Below are 22,418 nucleotides of genomic sequence, written 5' to 3' on the forward strand. Positions count from 1 at the left end.
TCTGGTATATTATAGTGCCACACACTGTGCTCTGTTATATAATAGTGCCACACACTGTGCTCTGGTATATAATAGTGCCACACACTGTGCTCTGGTATATAATAGTGCCACACACTGTGCCCTGGTATATAATAGTGCCACACACTGTGCCCTGGTATATAATAGTGCCACACACTCTGCCCTGGTATATAATAGTGCCACACACTCTGCCCTGGTATATAATAGTGCCACACACTGTGCTCTGGTATATAATAGTGCCACACACTCTGCCCTGGTATATAATAGTGCCACACACTGTGCTCTGGTATATTATAGTGCCACACACTGTGCTCTGTTATATAATAGTGCCACACACTGTGCTCTAGTATAAAATACTGCCACACACTCTGCCCTGGTATATAATAGTGCCACACACTCTGCCCAGGGATATAATAGTTCAAAACATACAACAGCTCTCTGCAAACCAAATAAAGTACAAAAATATATTGTAATGCTAATGCTATGGTTATAAATTACAGATGCTTGGCAAATACATTTTGTACAAATAATTTGAGCCCGTCTGCCACACGTCAAGGCGATCTCTGTAAGACAGGAACCTAACACTAAGGCCCCTTGCACACGAGCGTGTCTGGATTAGGTCCGGATGCGTTGCGTCTGCGATCAGGGAAAATCGTGCGAGTGCATACGTAATTTCAGTCAGTTTTCACTGCGATTGCGTTGCATTGCTCAGTGTTTTCCGCGCTAGTGCAATGCATTTTGCACGCGTGTAAGAAAAAAACTGATTGTGGTACCCTGACCCGAACCCAGACTTCTTCACAGAAATTCGGGTCTGGTATCAGTTTTCTGTAGATTTTATTATTTTCCCTTATAACATGGTTATAAGAAAAAATATTAGCATTCTTAATACAGAACGCTTAGTAAAATGTGGCATTAACACAATTATTCTTTTTTCAGGACCTGCAAAAGGACCTTTGATGACATAATCGCGCTTAATTATTATTATTAATTATTATTTTTTTAATGCTATTATTTTCCCTTATAACCATGTTATGAGGGAAAATAATACAGTAAATTGACTTTAATGGGGTTGCCTATCCCTATCATCTCCTAGCAACCATGCGTGAAAATCACACCGTATCCGCACTTGTATGCTCATGCTTGCGATTTTCACGCATCCCCATTCACTTCTATGGGGCCTGCGTTGTGTGAAAAAGGCAGAATATAGAACATGCTGCGATTTTCACGCAACGCACAAGTGATGCGTGAAAATCAACGCTCATCTGAACAGCCCCATTGAAGTGAATGGGTCCGGATTCAGTGCGGGTGCAATGCGTTCACCTCACGCATTGCACCCGCACGGAATTCTCGCCCGTGTGAAAGGGGCCTAAGTTCAACCTGTTATGTGCCATGTCAGCGACCGTGAAGTCCAGGGGGTGTAGGTTCCACATGCAGGCTGGGCCCCCTTTGGTTTTAAAATGAATCCAGCAATTAATAGTAAGAGATGTCTCACCTACTCGTAGTAGTGTAGATAGGGTGCACCTACTGGAAAGATCCACCCAATCTTCAAGGTCAATGCGATATATGTGTGTAGTAGTAGGGCACACCTACATTCGGCTACACATGGAGACAGGCTGTATTGTGTTATCAATTTATTCGGACTATAACATCACATCATAATAAAGCAATAAAAACACAATAATAAAACTCTCTAAGAAGTCCCTTAAAATATATAGATGACCGAGTATAGCATAAGTATGGTGCACAAAAATAGATAAGGTGTATACATATGATGGTCTCAGTTATCATATAAGAGTCATTGCGCCAACATAGACGTTGTATGGAGGATGGCACTGCCGACTATAAGGTGTACAAGAGTGTGGTGATGCTCACACCTGCGGCATTATCTCGTGTATAACAGTCGCTCTTCTGTACTACCTGCAGAATAGTACTGGTGACTGATGGCTATGCTGTAAAAACTATTTATATGATAAAGTCACTAATGGGTTTGAATATCCATATTGTAGTTCATATCTTGCGCTCGAATCTACTACAGGTCCTGGTTGATACCATTTGTTTGTTGTATCTCCTTCTTGTCCTTGTCAGTTTTCCCCTCCGGATTTGATGAACAGATTTGTACGCCATTGTTACGTGTTCACCTATATATATGGTGTGTTTGAGTGACTCTAGAAGGTATGTGGTATGCAATCTCCGACGTAACCGTTCTACTGTCACTCTTATCTGTATGTATAACTTAAGCTGTGGCATAAACTGGTGTCTCTTGGTATAAGGATTGCGCCATATCTGCCGCATATACCGTGCCGTCCCACGTGTTGCGGAGTTGGAAATGGCAGTTCCGACTTCAATGGCCTGTTCAGTGAGTGTACCTTGCAGTGGTTCTGGGGATCTTCGGTGTACGGATAGCAGGTATGCCGATTTAGTAAAAATGGTAACAGCGGTTGTTAGTTCAGTAAGTTTGTAGATGTACCAATCCGCTCTGCCTTGTTTGAATTCGTATCTCACGGCGTCCCGCGTGTCTGTTAGGTCACCGATCCCTCTTCCCGTTGTTTCTCTAGTTTTTACTGAACGCTCCAGATTTTTAGATTTTATTTAGTAGAGTTACTTGTCTACCTCCATGAGAAGTCTTTACCATACGCGTTTCGGAGTTAACTACGACTCCTTCCTCAGTGGTCCCACACTCTTGTACGCCTTATAGTCGGCAGTGCCATCCTCTATACAACGTCTATGTTGACGCAATGACTCTTAGGCTCCATTCACACGTCCGCAACTTCCTTCCGCATTTTGCGGAACGGAATTGCGGACCCATTCATTTCTATGGGGCAGCACATCGTGGAATTGCGGACCAGCACTTCCGGGTCCGCACTTCCGTCCACAATTGCGGACAAGAACAGGCATATTCTATTAGTGCCGGCAATGTGCGGTCCGCAAAATGCGGAATGCACATTGCCGCTGTCCGTGTTTTGCGGATCCGCAAAACACGTTGCAGACGTGTGAATGGAGCCTTATATAATAACTGAGACCATCCTTTGTATGCACCTTAATCATATGTATACACCTTATCTATTTTTGTGCACCATACTTATGCTATACTTGGTCATCTACATATTTTAAGGGAATTTTTAGAGAGTTTTATTATTGTGTTTTTATTGCTTTATTATGATGTGATGTTATAGTCCCAATAAATTGATAACACAATACAGCCTGTCTCCATGTGTAGTCGAATGTAGGTGTGCCCTACTACTACACACATATACCCCTTTGGTTTTTATCATTTTTGGTGCCAAAATGGCCTCCATTGAATCCAGGGAATGCAAGTACCAACATGCATGCAAAGCCGGCTAAGCTTTATACTCATGCTAATTTGGTTTGCAGTAAGCTGTTGCATTGTATGTTTTGTTCTATGTTGTGTTTTCATCATAGCAACGTGCACCTGCGCATTGGGATGTGCTGACTGACCCCCTTTTTTGTTTCTTTGCAGTTTGCACTGGAGGTGTGGCTGACCCCATTTGGTCGTGCACTCCTGAACAGCCTGTTTGCCTCATAGGCTGATTGATATATATATTTTTTTATATTATTTATTTGAGTCAGATATAAAAAAAATACATAACTTAACAATTCTAATAAAGAATATTAAATATCATGGGTATCAATTATTCTACATATTATCAAAATAATTTTCCATTTACAAACCGGATTCCAAAAAAGTTGGGACACTAAACAAATTGTGAATAAAAACTGAATGCAATGATGTGGAGATGGCAAATGTCAATATTTTATTTGTAATAGAACGTAGATGACAGATCAAACATTTAATCCGAGTAAATGTATCATTTTAAAGGAAAAATACGTTGATTCAAATCTTCACGGTGTCAACAAATCCCCAAAAAGTTGGGACAAGTAGCAATAAGAGGCTGGGAAAAGTAAATTTGAGCATAACGAAGAGCTGGAAGACCAATTAACACTAATTAGGTCAATTGGCAACATGATTGGGTATAAAAAGAGCTTCTCAGAGTGGCAGTGTCTCTCAGAAGACAAGATGGGTAGAGGATCACCAATTCACACAATGTTGCGCAGAAAGATAGTGGAGCAATATCAGAAAGGTGTTACCCAGCGAAAATTGCAAAGACTTTGCATCTATCATCATCAACTGTGCATAACATCATCCGAAGATTCAGAGAATCTGGAACAATCTCTGTGCGTAAGGGTCAAGGCCGTAAAACCATACTGGATGCCCGTGATCTCCGGGCCCTTAAACGACACTGCACCACAAACAGGAATGCTACTGTAAAGGAAATCACAGAATGGGCTCAGGAATACTTCCAGAAACCATTGTCAGTGAACACACTCCACCGTGCCATCCGCCGTTGCCAGCTGAAACTCTACAGTGCAAAGAAGAAGCCATTTCTAAGCAAGATCCACAAGCTCAGGCGTTTTCACTGGGCCAGGGATCATTTAAAATGGAGTGTGGCAAAATGGAAGACTGTTCTGTGGTCAGACGAGTCGAGATTCGAAGTTCTTTCTGGAAATCTGGGATGCCATGTCATCCGGACCAAAGAGGACAAGGACAACCCAAGTTGTTATCAACGCTCAGTTCAGAAGCCTGCATCTCTGATGGTATGGGGTTGCATGAGTGCGTGTAGCATGGGCAGCTTGCATGTCTGGAAAGGCACCATCAATGCAGAAAAATATATTCAGGTTCTAGAACAACATATGCTCCCATCCAGACGTCATCTCTTTCAGGGAAGACCCTGCATTTTTCAACAAGATAATGCCAGACCACATTCTGCATCAATCACAACATCATGGCTGCGTAGGAGAAGGATCCGGGTACTGAAATGGCCAGTCTGCAGTCCAGATCTTTCACCTATAGAGAACATTTGGCGCATCATAAAGAGGAAGGTGCAACAAAGAAGGCCCAAGACGATTGAACAGTTAGAGGCCTGTATTAGACAAGAATGGGAGAGCATTCCTATTTCTAAACTTGAGAAACTGGTCTCCTCGGTCCCCAGACGTCTGTTGAGTGTTGTAAGAAGAAGGGGAGATGCCACACAGTGGTGAAAATGGCCTTGTCCCAACTTTTTGGGTATTTGTTGACACCATGAAATTCTGATTCAACATATTTTTCCCTTAAAATGGTACATTTTCTCAGTTTAAACATTTGTTCCGTGATTTATGTTCTATTCTGAATAAAATATTAGAAGTTGGCACCTCCACATCATTGCATTCAGTTTTTATTCACGATTTGTATAGTGTCCCAACTTTTTTGGAATCCGGTTTGTATATTTCCCCCTCCCCATAGACCCCCCAATATCCCCCCCAAAACAACCCCTGGGTCATCATCGGTGGAACTCCCAGCCTAGACAGCTAGTCCAATTGGATTACGCATTCATAAATAATTAACCTATTCATCAGAGTTCTCCATTCCATAATCTCGGGGTTACTTTTAGAGCCCCACTTGTTTACTATCAGGACTCTTGCTAACTGAAGCCCCACCAACCATCTACGATTATCTTGTTTAGATTCAATACTATTGGAGAGTAAGCCAAATATTGATTGTTCTATACATGGTGTCAATCTTTGAGGCATATTGCTTGCTAATTCAGCATATATCGGTTGCCAGAAATTCTGAATATATGGACAGTTCCAGAGAAGATGGCAATAGCTTTGCTTCTTCTCCATGGCACTTCAGACATCTATTATCTTTATCTCTAAACATCTTGGATAAGGATAAAGGGGTGTAGTACAGTCGATGTATGATCTTGAATTGTATTAACCGGTATTTACTAGAGATAGAGGTCCTGTTCTTTTTGAAACAAAAGTCCAAAAAGTTCTGTTCTTGGACAAGATTTTTTTTTTCCTTAGTGCAGGCGAATGTGTGTTTGGGTATATCTAAACGTATCCAATGGTGAAGGTTCTATTCCCAAAAGTAGCTTCTCTACAGGGTTTAACTTTCCTTGTGTAACTAAGTGTGATAATGTGAAAACTCCTTTCGATATACAATAGTTTTGCTCAGGTATTTCTGCAAATTTACCTAGGTGTGTGTTGTGCCAGATTGGAGTAAAGTGTAAACCGTGAGTTATTCCCAATATTATTTTAGTTTTATACCAACATTTACTGTATGTAACATATCACTCAAGAGTCAGTTTTTTGCGTTCCGCATAAGAAACCATTCATTTCAATTGTTCCGCAAAAAAAAACGGAATGTACTCCATATGCATTCCATTTCCGTTTTTCCGTTCCGTTGAAAGATAGAACATGTCCTATTATTGCCCGCAAATCAAGTTCCGTGGCTCTATTCAAGTCAATGGGTCCGCAAAAAAACTGTACAGAAATGCATCCGTACGTCTTCCGTATACATTCCGTTTTTGCGGAACCATCTATTGAAAATGTTATGCCCAGACCAATTTCTTATATGTAATTACTGTAAACTGTATATGCCATACGGAAAAACGGAACGGAAAATCGGAACAGAAACACAATGGAAACAAAAAATGGAACAACGGACCGCAAAACACTTAAGAAACCATATGGTCGTGTGAAAGAGGCCTAAAGCTTAGCCTGCTCTGCATGCATGTTGGTACTTGCATTCCCTGGATTCAATGGAGGCCATTTTGGCACCAAAAATGATAAAATCTAAAGGGGGCCCAGCATGCATGTGGAACCTTCACCCCCTGAACTTCATGGTCGCTGTCATAGCACATAACAGGTTGAACGTATTGTTAGGATCTCTCGCCTTGATGTGTGGCAGACGGGCTTAAATAATTTTGTACAAAATGTATTTGCCAAGCATCTGTAATTTATAAGCATAGCATTAGCATTACAATACATTTTGTAACTTATTTGGTTTGCAGAGAGCTGTTGCATTGTATGTTTTGTTCTATGTTGTGTTTTTAGCCATAGCAACGTTCACCTGCGTATTGGGATGTGCTGACTGACCCCCTTTTTTGTTTCTTTGCAGGGATATAATATTGCCACACAATCTGCCCAGGGATATAATAGTGTCACACACTCTGCCCCAGTATATAATAGTGTCACTGTCACGCCCTGCCCTGTGAGTGATCTGAGAAGATCTGTCAGACTTGCTGCATGTGATTCTGACAGATTGCTTTGTTGTGGCTTTGGGCAGGACCCCACCCCCTCACAGGTTCTGCTCATCAGTTAGTTAGTGATGCTATTTATTCCTGCCTCTCACTATAGCCCTTGGAGTTTATAGTTTCTCCTGGAGTTCTCTGCTGGTGTTTTGTGGATCTCCTGCTCCCAGTTCGTCTTCAGTTAAGTCCTCCTTCCTTCCCTTCTGTTGTTTGTACTGGCTAGGCCTTAGGTAGACGCAGGTTCCTTCATCTTGTACAAGGAACCGGTTGTCTTTTCGCCTGCTTCCTAGCTGAGAGTTTGTATCAGTTGCAGCAGGGATTAGGTTCGTGTGCATGAACACTTCTACCATCGAGATTTGTTCATGTTGGTAGCAGTCAGGGAAAGGCTCAGGGATAGTTAGGAGGTGACCTTTCCCTGTTCCCTAGCTGTGGGGCCTAGCCTATTGTGTTGTGTAATTGTGTTGTGTTTGGTTTGCTTCCCTTCCCTCACCTTCCGTGACATTATAAACCACCCATACCGTCATTTGTTTCCTCGCTCCATGCAAAATGGAAACTGTTGATACTCTCGTTGATCGCATGCAGGAATTATCTTGGGAGGTAGCAGACCTCCATAATTCAGTTGCACTGTGTCAGAGATATCTGGTGTCTGGCGCCGCTGGTGGGAACCAGGTCAGCCTTTAACCAAAGGTTGCTCTCCCGGATAGGTTTTCCGGGGGAAGTGATAACTTTGTTCGGTTCAGGGAGTCCTGCACTTTATATTTTCATCTGCGTCCGATTTCATCTGGAGACGAAAATCTAAAGAGTGGGGATTATCATTTCTCTGCTAAAAGGTGATGCTCAGTCCTGTGCTTTTTCTCTGCCAATCGGTTCGCAGTCCCTCTGATCGGTGGACGAGTTTTTTAGAGCCCTGGGCCTGATTTATGATGACCCCGACCGGGTCTCCCTGGCTGAATCTAAGCTGCGTAGCTTGTGTCAGGAGGAACATACGGCTGAGTTATATTGTGCTGAATTTAGAAGATGGGCGACTGACTCAGAGTGGAATGACCCTGCACTCCGTAGTCAGTTCTGTCAGGGGCTGTCTGAGAAACTAAAAAAAGCCCTTGCATTTCATGAAAGAACAGATTCTTTGGAGGCGGCCATGGCTCTAACTGTAAGGATTGATAGACGTCTGAGGGAGAGGTGCATGGTTTCCCTCGGGCAGGAGGTACTGTCATTTGGGGAATCTGTCCCTCCTGTCCCTCGGGGTACAGTGACACTAGAACCTGGAACTGGAGAGGAACCTATGCAGTTAGGTCAGGTCTCTTCTTGCCTTGGTAATAGGAACTCTAGTGCAGAGAAGACTGTTATTTCTGTGGTAAAGAAGGGCATTTTGTTAATGTGTGTCCTTTTATTGAGGCTCAAAGTGAAAACAAAAAACATAAGGAGGGTTCTTTCAAAAAGAAAACAAGTTCCCTTACTCTTTGTAGCGTGAATGAAGAGTCAGAACAGGTATTTTTGTTTTCTACCTGCAGTACCCGATTGCTCCTGCCTGCCATGGTGGCGCTAGACTCTGAAAATATTGAATTAGAAGTATTTGTTGACAGTGGTGCAGGGGTTAATCTTGTTGATTATCAATTTGTTCAGAGTCGTGGTTTAAGAACTAGCGCATTAAGCAAGGAGATATCAGGGTTTGCTATAGATTCTGCTCCTCTCTCGCAAAAAAGTGTAACTCATATTGTACAGGAAATTCATTTGAGGGTGGGTGATTCTCATGTTGAATCTATTTCTTGTTTTGTTCTTAAAGGTTTGCCTGCTCCGCTGGTTCCGGGTTTACCATCTTTGACCAAACATAATCCGACCATTGACTGGCAAACTAGACAAATCAGTAATGGGAGTCATTTTTGTATGAACAACTGACTTGGCGCATCTATTTCTGGGGTATCCACTAAGGTGTTACCTCCGTTTCTTTCAGATGTTTTTGGATGTATTCTCGGAGGGTGGAGATCAGGAGTTGCAAACCCCCCCCCCCCCCTTACCGAAAGTATGATTGTCTGATCAATCATATTCCAGGAGCAAAGTTGCCAAAATTTCGGTTATATTGTCACGGACGGTGTACAGGAAACAAGACAAAGCAACATGCATATATGAGTCACTGGATCCAAAGCTAAGGAACCATAAGGGAGACCCCTGCACAAGACCTGAGACTTTCCCTGGCTGCTCAGCCTATGCAACGATCCCAGAGGTGGATGGTTGCATATCCACGTACCTCGACTATATAACCCCTGAACACCCAACAATAGTGAGGGGACACGACCACCGGCTCCCTACACCAGACACGGAGGGAGTCAGTGTCACCTGGGATCCAGCAAACAGAAAATAACAGATAAATGTTCAGCACTTAACTTTGTAGCAGACTGGAAAACAAGATCAGCATGCACACACACTCCAGGAAGTAGTATAAGCCGCCCAGTAATGCATTATGGGGCGGAATTTAAAGGGATGCAATTAGTCCAACCACATGACAGCTGAGAGAGGCTAACGAGATGAGGAACTGAACATCACAACAAAGAAACTCAAGGAGGAGTTTCTGAAAGGCTTCTGTCAGAGCTTCTCAGCTGTCTGGTTGTGACAGTACCCCTCCCTCTACGAGTGGACTCCGGACACTCAGAGCCCACCTTCTCAGGATGGGACCTATGGAAAGCCCTGATGAGACGAGAGGCCTTAATGTCCGTCACTGGGACCCACATCCTCTCCTCAGGACCATAACCCTCCCAATGAACAAGGTACTGGAGAGAACCGCGGACAAGCCGAGAATCCACAATCCTAGAGACCTGAAATTCAAGATTCCCATCAACCATAATCGGAGGAGGAGGCAAAGGCGAGGGTACAATGGGTTGAACATAAGGTTTTAATAAGGACTTATGAAAAACATTATGGATCTTCCAAGTCTGAGGAAGATCAAGACGGTAGGCAACAGGATTGATGACAGACAGGATATTGTAAGGCCCAATAAACCTAGGACCCAACTTCCAGGAGGGAACCTTCAATTTGATATTCTTGGTAGACAACCACACCAGATCACCAACATTCAGGTCCGGACCAAGCACACGTCTCTTACCTGCCACACGCTTATATCTCTCACTCATGCTCTTTAGATTATCCTGAATCTTTTGCCAAATAGATGACAAAGACGAGGAGAATCTGTCCTCATCAGGTAAACCAGAAGACCCCTCTCCCGAGAAAGTCCCAAACTGCGGATGAAACCCATATGCACCAAAAAATGGTGACTTATCAGAAGACTCCTGACGACGGTTATTTAAAGCAAACTCAGCAAGGGACAAAAAAGAACACCAATCCTCTTGATTCTCCGCCACAAAACAGCGCAGATATGTCTCCAGATTCTGATTGACGCGCTCTGTCTGGCCATTCGACTGCGGGTCGAAAGCAGAAGAGAATGACAACCGAACCCCCAAGCGAGAACAGAAAGCCTTCCAGAATCTGGAAACAAACTGTGTGCCCCTATCAGAGACTATGTCTGAAGGAATACCGTGCAATTTGACAATGTGATCAATAAATGCCTGCGCCAGTGTCTTAGCATTGGGCAAACCAGGAAAATGGATGAAATGCACCATTTTGCTAAAACGGTCCACCACCACCAGAATCACAGTCTTCCCTGAGGAACGAGGCAGGTCCGTTATGAAGTCCATGGACAGATGTGTCCAAGGACGGGAAGGAATGGGTAAGGGAAGGAGAGGACCTGATGGCCGTGAATGAGGGACTTTGGCACGAGCGCAAGTCTCGCAGGCTGCCACAAAACCCTCAACCGACTTACGAAGCGCAGGCCACCAGAATCTCAGAGCGATGAGATCCAGTGTGGCTCTTGCCCCCGGGTGCCCAGCAAGGACCGTATCGTGGTGTTCCTTAAAAATCTTGTGTCTTAAAGCAATAGGCACAAACAACCTCCCAGGAGGACAAAGATCAGGAGCCTCTGACTGGGCTGCCTGCACCTCTGCCTCCAATTCAGAAAAAAGAGCAGAGACCACCACACCTTCAGCCAAAATGGGACCCGGGTCTTCAAAATTCCCGCCTCCCGGAAAACAACGTGACAGGGCATCTGCCTTCACATTCTTAACTCCAGGGCGGAACGTGACAACAAAATTAAACCTAGAAAAGAACAAAGACCATCTGGCCTGTCTCGGGTTCAGATGCTTGGCTGACTCCAAGTAGGCCAGATTTTTATGGTCAGTAAATACGGTAATAGGGTGTCTGGCTCCCTCTAGCCAATGGCGCCATTCCTCAAAAGCCAACTTGATGGCCAACAATTCCCTATCTCCCACATCGTAATTTCTCTCTGCGGAGGAGAGTTTTTTTGAGAAAAAGGCACACGGTCGCCATTTGGCAGGAGAGGAACCCTGAGACAAGACCGCCCCCACACCCACCTCAGAAGCATCAACCTCAACTATGAAGGGTAAAGAAATATCAGGTTGCACCAAGATGGGAGCGGAAGCAAAACTCTCCTTGATATTAGAAAAATCCTTACGCGCCTCTACCGACCAAGAAGAAAAATCTACCCCCTTTCTGGTCATATCAGTGAGTGGTTTAACAATAGAGGAATAATTCAAAATAAACTTCCTGTAATAATTGGCAAAGCCCAAAAAACGCATCAGCGCCTTCTGATTCTCAGGAAGCTCCCACTCAAGCACAGCGCGGACCTTCTCGGGGTCCATGCGAAAACCAGAAGCGGAGAGAAGAAACCCCAGAAATTGAATTTCTGGAACCGCAAACACACATTTTTCCAGTTTCGCATATAATTTATTCTCCCGCAGGATGAGCAAGACCTGACGTAAATGTTCCTTATGAGTTTTGAAATCAGGAGAAAAAATCAAAATGTCATCCAAATACACTAATACAAATTTTCCCATCAAATGATAAAAAATGCTGTTCACGAAATGCTGAAAAACGGCTGGGGCATTCATCAAACCAAAAGGCATAACCAAATTCTCAAAATGGCCCTCAGGGGTATTGAAGGCCATCTTCCATTCGTCTCCTTCTCTGACCCTGACCAGGTTGTATGCCCCTCTTAGATCTAATTTGGAAAATACTTTAGCCCCAACAACCTGGTTAAACAGGTCCGGGATCAGAGGAAGCGGATAAGGGTCACGAATAGTGATACTGTTCAGCTCCCTGAAATCCAGACAAGGTCTTAAAGAACCATCTTTTTTCTTAACAAAGAAAAAACCAGCGGCAACAGGTGACTTCGAGGGTCGTATGTGTCCTTTTCTCAGACTCTCAGAGATATAAGCAGGCATAGCGATCCTCTCAGGTTGGGAAAGATTGTATAAACGAGATTTAGGCAGTTTGGCGCCTGGGATGAGATTAATAGGGCAATCGTACTCCCTGTGCGGGGGCAAATCCTGAACTCCACTCTCAGAGAAGACATCCGAAAATTCAGAGAGAAAAGATGGTACAGTCTTAGTAGCAACCTCAGAAACAGATGTCGTGAGGCAATTCTGTCTGCAAAAGTCACTCCAACCATTTATTTGCCTCGCTTGCCAATCAATGGTGGGGTTATGTTTAGTGAGCCAGGGTAGCCCCAACACTAGAGGAGTAGGCAAACCGCTAAGGACGAAACATGACACATCCTCAACATGAGCATCACTCACAATTAAACGGATATTGTGAACTATGCCCTTTAATGATTTCTGAGAAAGTGGAGCGGAATCAATAGCAAAAACAGGAATATCCTTTCCCAAAGTGCGCACCTGGAAACCATGAGTTATTGCAAATTGATTATCAATGAGATTGACAGCTGCTCCACTATCCACAAAAATCTCACAAAAAATGTTCTTGCTCTCTAGCGCCACCCTAGCCGGCAGGACAAAACGGGAACTACAAGAAAACGGAAAACCTTCAATCTCCGCCTCAACCCTGCCAATAGTAACAGACAGAACATTTTTAAAAGATTTTTTCCTGTTTGTTTCTTTATTACTCCCAGAAAACTGCCTGAATCTCCTAGAAGGACAAACATTTGCCAAATGATTTATACCTCCACAACAAAAACAAACCCTCCCATGCGAGCTGAATCTTCTATTGTCAGAAGCAATCAACCCCAGCTGCATGGGCTCCTGCTCAGCAGGGGCTGACAGCGACCGAGACCCCTGCGCACAGAATGAGACCGCTGCACTGTCCTGGGACTGAGTATGACAGGAAGGGGACATCTCTCCTCTCTCTCTAAGACGCCTGTCAATACGAACGGCCTGAGACATAGCAGAGTCCAAAGAAATAGGCCTCTCATGAAAGGCAAATGCATCTTTCAATCCCTCTGAAAGACCATGGCAAAATTGACTTCGGAGTGCAGCATCATTCCAACCAGTATCAGCTGCCCATCTCCGAAATTCTGAGCAGTATATTTCTGCGGATTGTTTACCCTGGCATAATAGACGTAGTCTAGACTCAGCCAGAGCAATACGATCCGGATCATCATATATCTGACCCAGGGCTAAAAAGAATTCATCCACTGAACGGAGAGGCCGTGCCCCCTCCGGCAGCGAAAAGGCCCAAGACTGAGCGTTACCCCTGAGCAGCGATATAATGATCCCCACCCTCCGTTCCTCATCACCAGAGGAATGGGGAAGAAGGCGAAAATGGAGTTTGCAAGCCTCTCTAAAACGCACAAAATTCTCACTACCCCCGGAGAACGTATCCGGGAGCGAGATCTTAGGCTCAGAACAAACTCCATGAACGCAAGCTGAACCGGTCACTTGAAGCTGAGAAAAAGTCTTACGGAGATCAGCTACCTCCAATGAAAGACCCTGGAAGCGTTCAGCCAAAAGTGAAACCGGATCCATGCTTGAGACGGTTTTGGCGGCTTATAATGTCACGGACGGTGTACAGGAAACAAGACAAAGCAACATGCATATATGACTCACTGGATCCAAAGCTAAGGAACCATAAGGGAGACCCCTGCACAAGACCTGAGACTTTCCCTGGCTGCTCAGCCTATGCAACGATCCCAGAGGTGGATGGTTGCATATCCACGTACCTCGACTATATAACCCCTGAACACCCTACAATAGTGAGGGGACACGACCACCGGCTCCCTACACCAGACACGGAGGGAGTCAGTGTCACCTGGGATCCAGCAAACAGAAAATAACAGATAAATGTTCAGCACTTAACTTTGTAGCAGACTGGAAAACAAGATCAGCATGCACACACACTCCAGGAAGTAGTATAAGCCGCCCAGTAATGCATTATGGGGTGGAATTTAAAGGGATGCAATCAGTCCAACCACATGACAGCTGAGAGAGGCTAACGAGATGAGGAACTGAACATCACAACAAAGAAACTCAAGGAGGAGGTTCTGAAAGGCTTCTGTCAGAGCTTCTCAGCTGTCTGGTTGTGACATATATAATCTTTCCCAACCCGAAAGAGTAGCTATGCGAGAGTATATTGCGGAGAGTTTGGCAAAAGGACATATTAGACCATCTAAATCCTCTACGGCAGCGGGCTTCTTTTTTGTGAAAAAAAAGACGGGTCCCTTAGACTGTGCCTAGATTTCCGGGAACTGAATCTCATTACTGTCCGGGACCCTTATCCCTTTCCCTTGATTCCGGATCTATTTGATCAGAATGTCGGTGCCAAGGTGTTTTCTAAGTTGGATTTAAGAGGAGCTTATAATCTGATAAGAATCAGGGAAGGGAATGAATGGAAGATGGCCTTCAATACCCCTGAGGGTCACTTTGAGAACCTGGTTATGCCCTTTGGTTTAACTAATGCCCCGGCAGTCTTCCAGCACTTTATCAATGACCTTTTTCATCATTTGGTGGGGAGGTTTATCGTTGTTTACCTCTGACATACTGATTTACTCACCCGATATGGAGACTCATCGGGATCACTTAAGACAAGTATTATTGATCCTTCGGGAGAAAAAAAATTGTGTGCTAAGTTGGAGAAATGTGTGTTTGCTGTCCAGGAGCTGCAGTTTCTGGGTTATTTACTTTCTGCCTCAGGTTTTCGCATGGATCCCGAAAAGGTCCATGCGGTACTAGAATGGGACCAGCCGGAGAATCGGAAAGCTCTGATGCGGTTTTTAGGATTTACTAATTACTACAGGAAGTTCATCCTGAATTATTCCACTATTGTCAAACCTTTGACCGATATGACTAGGAAGGGCGCTGACTTCTCTGTCTGGTCGGAAGAGGCATTACAGGCTTTTTCTGCTATTAAGGAATGTTTTGCTTCCGCTCTCATTCTGATGCAACCCGATGTGTCTCAACCCTTCATTTTGGAGGTTGACGCATCACAAGTGGGAGCCGGAGCAGTTTTGTCGCAGGGTCCCTCTCCTAGGAAATGGTGTCCGTGTGCTTTTTTCTCTAAGAAACTCTCTGCTGCCGAAAGAAATTATGAATAGAGAGTTGGCCATCAATTTGGCCTTTGAGGAATGTCGTCATTGGCTAGAAGGGGAGATTCATCCAATTACGGTGATTACTGACCATAAGAATCTGGCTTACCTGCAATCAGCTAAGCGTCTGAACCCTAGGCAGGCCAGATGGTCATTGTTCTTTACCAGGTTAAATTTTGTGGTCAATTATCGTCCTGGGATCAAAAATGTCAAAGCGGATGCTTTGTCACGTAGCTTTCCTGGGGGGGGGGGGGAGATTCGGAGGATCCCGCTCCAATTTTGGCTCTTTATCCCGAGCTGGAGGCAGAAGTGCTGGGGGCTCAAGGTGAGGCACCTGATTCCTGTCCTCCAGGGAAGTTGTTCCTTCAGAACTGCGACACAAGGTGTTCAAGGAACATCATGATACTGTCCTTGCGGGACACCCTGGGAGTAGATCCACGGTGTATCTTATTACCCGGAGATTCTGGTGGCCAGGTTTGCGTAAATGTGTTGAGGGCTACGTAGCAGCTTGTGGGACCTGTGCACGCACTAAGGTAGCTCACACTCGGCCATCAGGATACCTTCTTCCGTTGTCCATTCCATCTCGTCCTTGGACGCATTTGTCCATGGACTTCACTGATTTACCAAGTTCCTCTGGGAAAACTGTGATTAGATGGCTCACTTTGTACCATTATCAGGTTTACCCAATGCTAAAACTCTCGCTCAGGTGTTTATTGATAACATCATGAAATTACACGGCATCCCCTCTGATGTGGTGTCTGATAGGGGGACGCAATTTGTTTCCAGGTTTTGGAAGGCGTTTTGTACTCGTCTGGGTATTTAGTTGTCTTTCTCTTCGGCTTTCCATCCTCAGTCGAATGGACAAACTGAGCGCACTAACCAGAACCTGGAGACTTATTTGAGGTGTTTTGTCACTGAGAATCAGGAAGAATGGTCCTCGTTTTTGTCCTTGGCTTGAGTTTGCCTTAAATAACCATAGACAGGAGTCAACTGATAAGTCACCATTTTTTGGCTCAGTTTGGTACTTTTTCTGAGACTGAATCTTCTGGTATACCTGAAGAGGAGAGATTCTCTTCTTCGTTGTCTTCTATCTGGTGGAAGATTCAGGTTAATTTGAAAAAGATGGGCGAAAGATATAAACGGATGGCGGACAAAAGACGTACGACTGGTTCGGACCTGTGTGTGGGTGATTTGGTGTGGTTGTCCACTAAGAACATTAAGTTGAAAATAGAAGTCGGTATAATATAAATGGAAGTCTTACTGAGGCTCACCAGTCGATCAATATAGATAGAGGTGCTCAATCACCGGTACACCTATAGAACCGTGAGATTAAGTTGTGTTGGAAAAGAAAGTTGTGATGGCACACTCACATTTGGTTTAGAGAACTATATTTATTAATTATTATTAGTTGAATATGCAATTTACGTTGTTGTATATAGCTATTTGTTTATATAAAATTGTAAGAACATATATAACTAGATAAATAAAAATATGCGTAAAAATTGAGCTAATAAGAAAAAATAGGAATAAAATAGACGGAGTTATATCTAGTGTTCGAGGTATTGAGAAAGTCTATTCGATAAATCCTAGAAAAAATGGTCATCAAATTTCAATAAAATGGTTTGTTGAAGCGGATTGTTGTTATTTTTTCGCTGGATATGCAAAAAAAAAAAAAAAAAAAAAGTTGCCGATAGAAGGCGGTCCTGTATATATCCAATCAAGAACAAGCGTGATATATATGTGAAAAAATACGGTGTGTATTCAATCAGGAAAAATTATAAGAAATATAAAAATTATAAAAAATTTAGTGATCTTTCACTCGAGTAGCTATTGTGCACAAAAAAATTGGAAAATAAGTGTTCTTTTAAAAATATAGTAAATATTCAAGGTGGTGAACGTGATGTTGGTAAATAGTAAAAACAATGTTGGATATTTGCTGGTTAGGAATTAGTTCTTCTATTTGTCCGGTTTCTTGCTGCTAAAACGTCCGCCCTGCTAAAACGTCCGCCCTGCTAAAACGTCCGCCCTTTGGTAGAAGAGCAGATATCTTAATGGCAATATATAAATGAATGGAATCTGTTATAAAGTTTCCCAATATAGCTCTTTCATTAGTCCGTCACGATCGGCGAGTCTGGTAGTTATAATCACACAAGGAAGAATAATATGGAGTTTGAAAGATTTACATTACCCCTCTTCTTCCGTTACGATATGTTCCTTTATGCAAGGACCTGCGTGGCGTCCCTCTCCCCCATACACATCCTCAATTCTCCATATAACCGAACTTATACACGTTTGAATCATACAGAAATTGTAAAAGAAATGGAAAATGAAAACTATTTCAATGACAAATATCATCGGAAAGCCAAACCACTATTAATAGGAAATCATTTAGCTAGATTTGAAATGAAAAAGGCACCATAGTTTCAGAAAACACTTGGGTATCACAGAAAACCTACATGAAGAAAAAACGTACATAAACCGCATTAGAAACGCAAGGACTATAAAAACACCACTAATGCACCAATACTACCTCTAGATAATGATACATATAAGCGAAATAACCCGTCAAACATAAAATAAATCAAAATTAATACCAAACACTCACTATGACATAACCTGAAATGACAAATATCATAATAGAAAGAAACCTCCATGAATACCACCCAGACAGGATTCAAACAATAAAGTGGAGAGAAAACACAACATATATAACTTCCATCCTCACTTATAAGAGAAAATCCGATTATAAACAATAAACAATATCCTGAAACAACTACAATTTAAAATTGTAACAAAATTGAAAACAAAACGCACCGTAACCGCATATATATATATATAAGAACCGCTAGTAAAGCACAGAAGAAGAAAAATAGAACTAGGAATGAGATCAAAAATTTACAATACAGGCTCCATTACTGCAATATAAATCAGGCCTAATAAGAAATAGATGACAACACAATTAATGTAAACATTCACTCATCTATCCCATTTCCATTTTTTATCTCCATTACCATCTTTCTGGACAATATAGTGCCAAGTAAATCCAGACCAGGATTTATAAAAACCGCGTCCAGACCAGGACTTACTAACAACCTAAACTAATTGATGGCACCACCCCTTAAAGGAACCAGCATTTAAACCCTGACTCGCTCCAGACATATCACAACTTGACCACTGAGGAAGGGACCATAAGCGTCCCGAAACGCGTCTGGTCGGAGGAACGAGTGAGGACCTAAAGGATATCCAAGATTTGAAACTGTTTAGCATCGGAAGACAACATATTCGCATCGGCGCTATTCCATTCTTTCATATTTCCCGCAGCAAAAAGGATTGGCCAATCAGGAACCTAAACACCGTGTGACGTGCATCTGCATCATCATCACGTGCAACATCACATGGTAAGGCGAGAGATCACGTGGGACGCCACGCAGGTCCTTGCATAAAGGAACATATCGTAACGGAAGAAGAGGGGTAATGTAAATCTTTCAAACTCCATATTATTCTTCCTTGTGTGATTATAACTACCAGACTCGCCGATCGTGACGGACTAATGAAAGAGCTATATTGGGAAACTTTATAACAGATTCCATTCATTTATATATTGCCATTAAGATATCTGCTCTTCTACCAAAGGGCGGACGTTTTAGCAGGGCGGACGTTTTAGCAGCAAGAAACCGGACAAATAGAAGAACTAATTCCTAACCAGCAAATATCCAACATTGTTTTTACTATTTACCAACATCACGTTCACCACCTTGAATATTTACTATATTTTTAAAAGAACACTTATTTTCCAACTTTTTTGTGCACAATAGCTACTCGAGTGAAAGATCACTAAATTTTTTATAATTTTTATATTTCTTATAATTTTTCCTGATTGAATACACACCGTATTTTTTCACATATATATCACGCTTGTTCTTGATTGGATATATACAGGACCGCCTTCTATCGGCAACTTTTTTTTTTTTTTTTTGCATATCCAGCGAAAAAATAACAACAATCCGCTTCAACAAACCATTTTATTGAAATTTGATGACCTTTTTTCTAGGATTTATCGAATAGACTTTCTCAATACCTCGAACACTAGATATAACTCCGTCTATTTTATTCCTATTTTTTCTTATTAGCTCAATTTTTACGCATATTTTTATTTATCTAGTTATATATGTTCTTACAATTTTATATAAACAAATAGCTATATACAACAACGTAAATTGCATATTCAACTAATAATAATTAATAAATATAGTTCTCTAAACCAAATGGGAGTGTGCCATCACAACTTTCTTTTCCAACACAAATTAAGTTGAAAATACCCTCTTGGAAGTTGGGCCCAAGATTTATTGGTCCTTACAAAATCTTGGCTATTATTAATCTGGTAGTGTTTCGTCTGGAACTTCTTCGGGCCTGGAAGATCCATAATGTGTTTCACAGGTGCTTGTTGAAGAAGTATGTTGAACCTGCTGAACCACCCCCTTTGCCTCCTTCTCCTGTCTTGGTAGATGGTAATCTGGAGTTTCAGATCTCCAGAATACTCAACTCGCGTGTTCTTCAGGGTTCCCTTCAGTACCTGGTGCATTAGAGGGGATACGGTCCTGAGGAAAGTAGGTGACCTTTCCCTGTTCCCTAGCTGTGGGGCCTAACCTGTTTTGTGTAATTTTGTTGTGTTTGGTTTGCTTCCCTTCCCTCACCTTCCGTGACAGTCACACACTCTGTCCCAGTATATAATAGTGTCACACACTCTGCTCCAGTATATAATAGTGTCACACATTCTGCCCCAGTGTCTAATAGTGCCGCACACTCTGCCCCAGTATCTACTAGTGCCGCACACTCTACCCCAGTATCTACTAGTGTCGCACACTCTGCCCCAGTATCTACTAGTGTCGCACACTCTGCCCCAGTATCTACTAGTGTCACACACTCTGCCCCAGTATCTACTAGTGCCGCACACTCTACCCCAGTATCTACTAGTGCCGCACACTCTACCCCAGTATCTACTAGTGCCGCACACTCTACCCCAGTATCTACTAGTGTCGCACACTCTGCCCCAGTATCTACTAGTGTCGCACACTCTGCCCCAGTATCTACTAGTGTCGCACACTCTGCCCCAGTATCTAATAGTGTCGCACACTATATCCCCTGTATATCATAGGTCCACACTGTGTCCCCCTGAATATAATAGCGCCAAAGACCTGGAGTCCCCGGATCTTGAGTGTGTTGTCTGCTTCCGTATGTCTGTTCCGCAAAGGGATAGAATATGTTAACAAAATGTGCACCACGGATTAATTAAAGTTAATGGGTCTGCAAAAAAAAGAATTCCGAAGGCACCGGACCACGTCCTTATTTTGCAGATCCATGGTTTGTGGACCACAAAACAGACATGAGGCCTAAAAGTGACAGCTGGTACTGCTACTTTCTTTTGATGAGATTCCTTGGCACCTCAGGATAGGAATTAGGGATCTATTCATGTTTTGAGTAGTGAAAGGGCAAGGAGGTTGACATTTTATACTATGGTACTCCCACTGGCATTTAGGGAAGGTTGTGCTAGAACAATTACGCCTTATAGAAGCTTTTAAAGGAGACATGACTTGTATATGGGACCTGTCCTGATAACAGGTTCCATTAAAGGGGTTGTGTCACTTCAGCAAGTGGCATTTATCATGTAGAGAAAGTTAATACAAGGCACTTACTAATGTATTGTGATTGTCCATATTGCCTCCTTTGCCGGCTGGTTTCATTTTTCCATCACATTATACACTACTCATTTCCATGGTTATGACCACCTTCCATTCCAGCAGCGGTGGTCGTGCTTGCACACTATAGGAAAAAGCACCAGCCTATGTGCGCTCCTGCGGTCCCGGCCACCAGAGAGGCCGGCACTTTTTCCTATAGCGTGCAAGCATGACCACCACTAATGGATTGCAGGGTGGTCGTAACCATGGAAACGAGCTGCGTATAATGTGATGGAAAAACGAATAAAGCCAGCAAAGGAAGCAATATGGATAATAACAATACATTAGTAAGTGCCTTAAATTGCTGAAGGGAGACAACCCCTTTAAGGCTTTATCACCAGTACCTAGAGACTGGAGGAGCTCCTAGTGGACAATGATATATTAGGATATGTGCTCCCCTGTATAGGCTGCACATATACAGATGCAACGCTGGATCCCACATAAATCAGTATATGGCCAACAGACCAAGCTGCAAACTATAATCCACATTTCAGGATTCTGAGCAGCCCCCTTATCAGACCATTGATGGGCATCATGTCTCCACTCCAGTGACTTTGATGTTGACAGAACGGCAGTGCAATCTGCCATTATTTTGGGCTGCCCTGGTGTGACTGCCCCCTGTCAGCTGAGGGATTGCATAACACACTCCGCCTGCCTCTTAGTCTGACATGTCACCTCTCCTGTGTATGTCTGTTTAGTAAATAGGGCTATTCCCCATCTCTCTCATAGCTTGTCGTTGAACCGTTCCTGTGTTAGGGTACTTTCACACTTGCGTTGTTTGATTCCGGCAGGCAGTTCCGTTGCCTGAACTGACTGCCTGATCAGGCAAACTGTATGCAAACAGATGTCATTTTTTCTGACTGATCAGGCATTTTTCTGACTGATCAGGATCCTGATCAGTCAGAAAAATGCCTGATCAGTCAGAAAAATGCATTGCAATACCGGATCCGTTTTTCCGGTGTCATCAGGCAAAACGGATCCGTTTTTTTTTTTTTTATTATTTTTAAAGGTCTGCGCATGCGCAGACCGGAAGGACGGATCCGGCATTCCGTTATTTTGAATGCCGGATCCGGCACTAATACATTCCTATGGAAAAAAAATTCAGGCAAGTCTTCAGTTTTTTTCGCCGGAGATAAAACCGTAGCATGCTACGGTTTTCTCTTTTGCCTGATCAGTCAAAACGACTGAACT

Source organism: Bufo gargarizans, chromosome 10 (assembly GCF_014858855.1).
Source record: "Bufo gargarizans isolate SCDJY-AF-19 chromosome 10, ASM1485885v1, whole genome shotgun sequence".
Classification (NCBI taxonomy): Eukaryota; Metazoa; Chordata; class Amphibia; order Anura; family Bufonidae; genus Bufo; species Bufo gargarizans.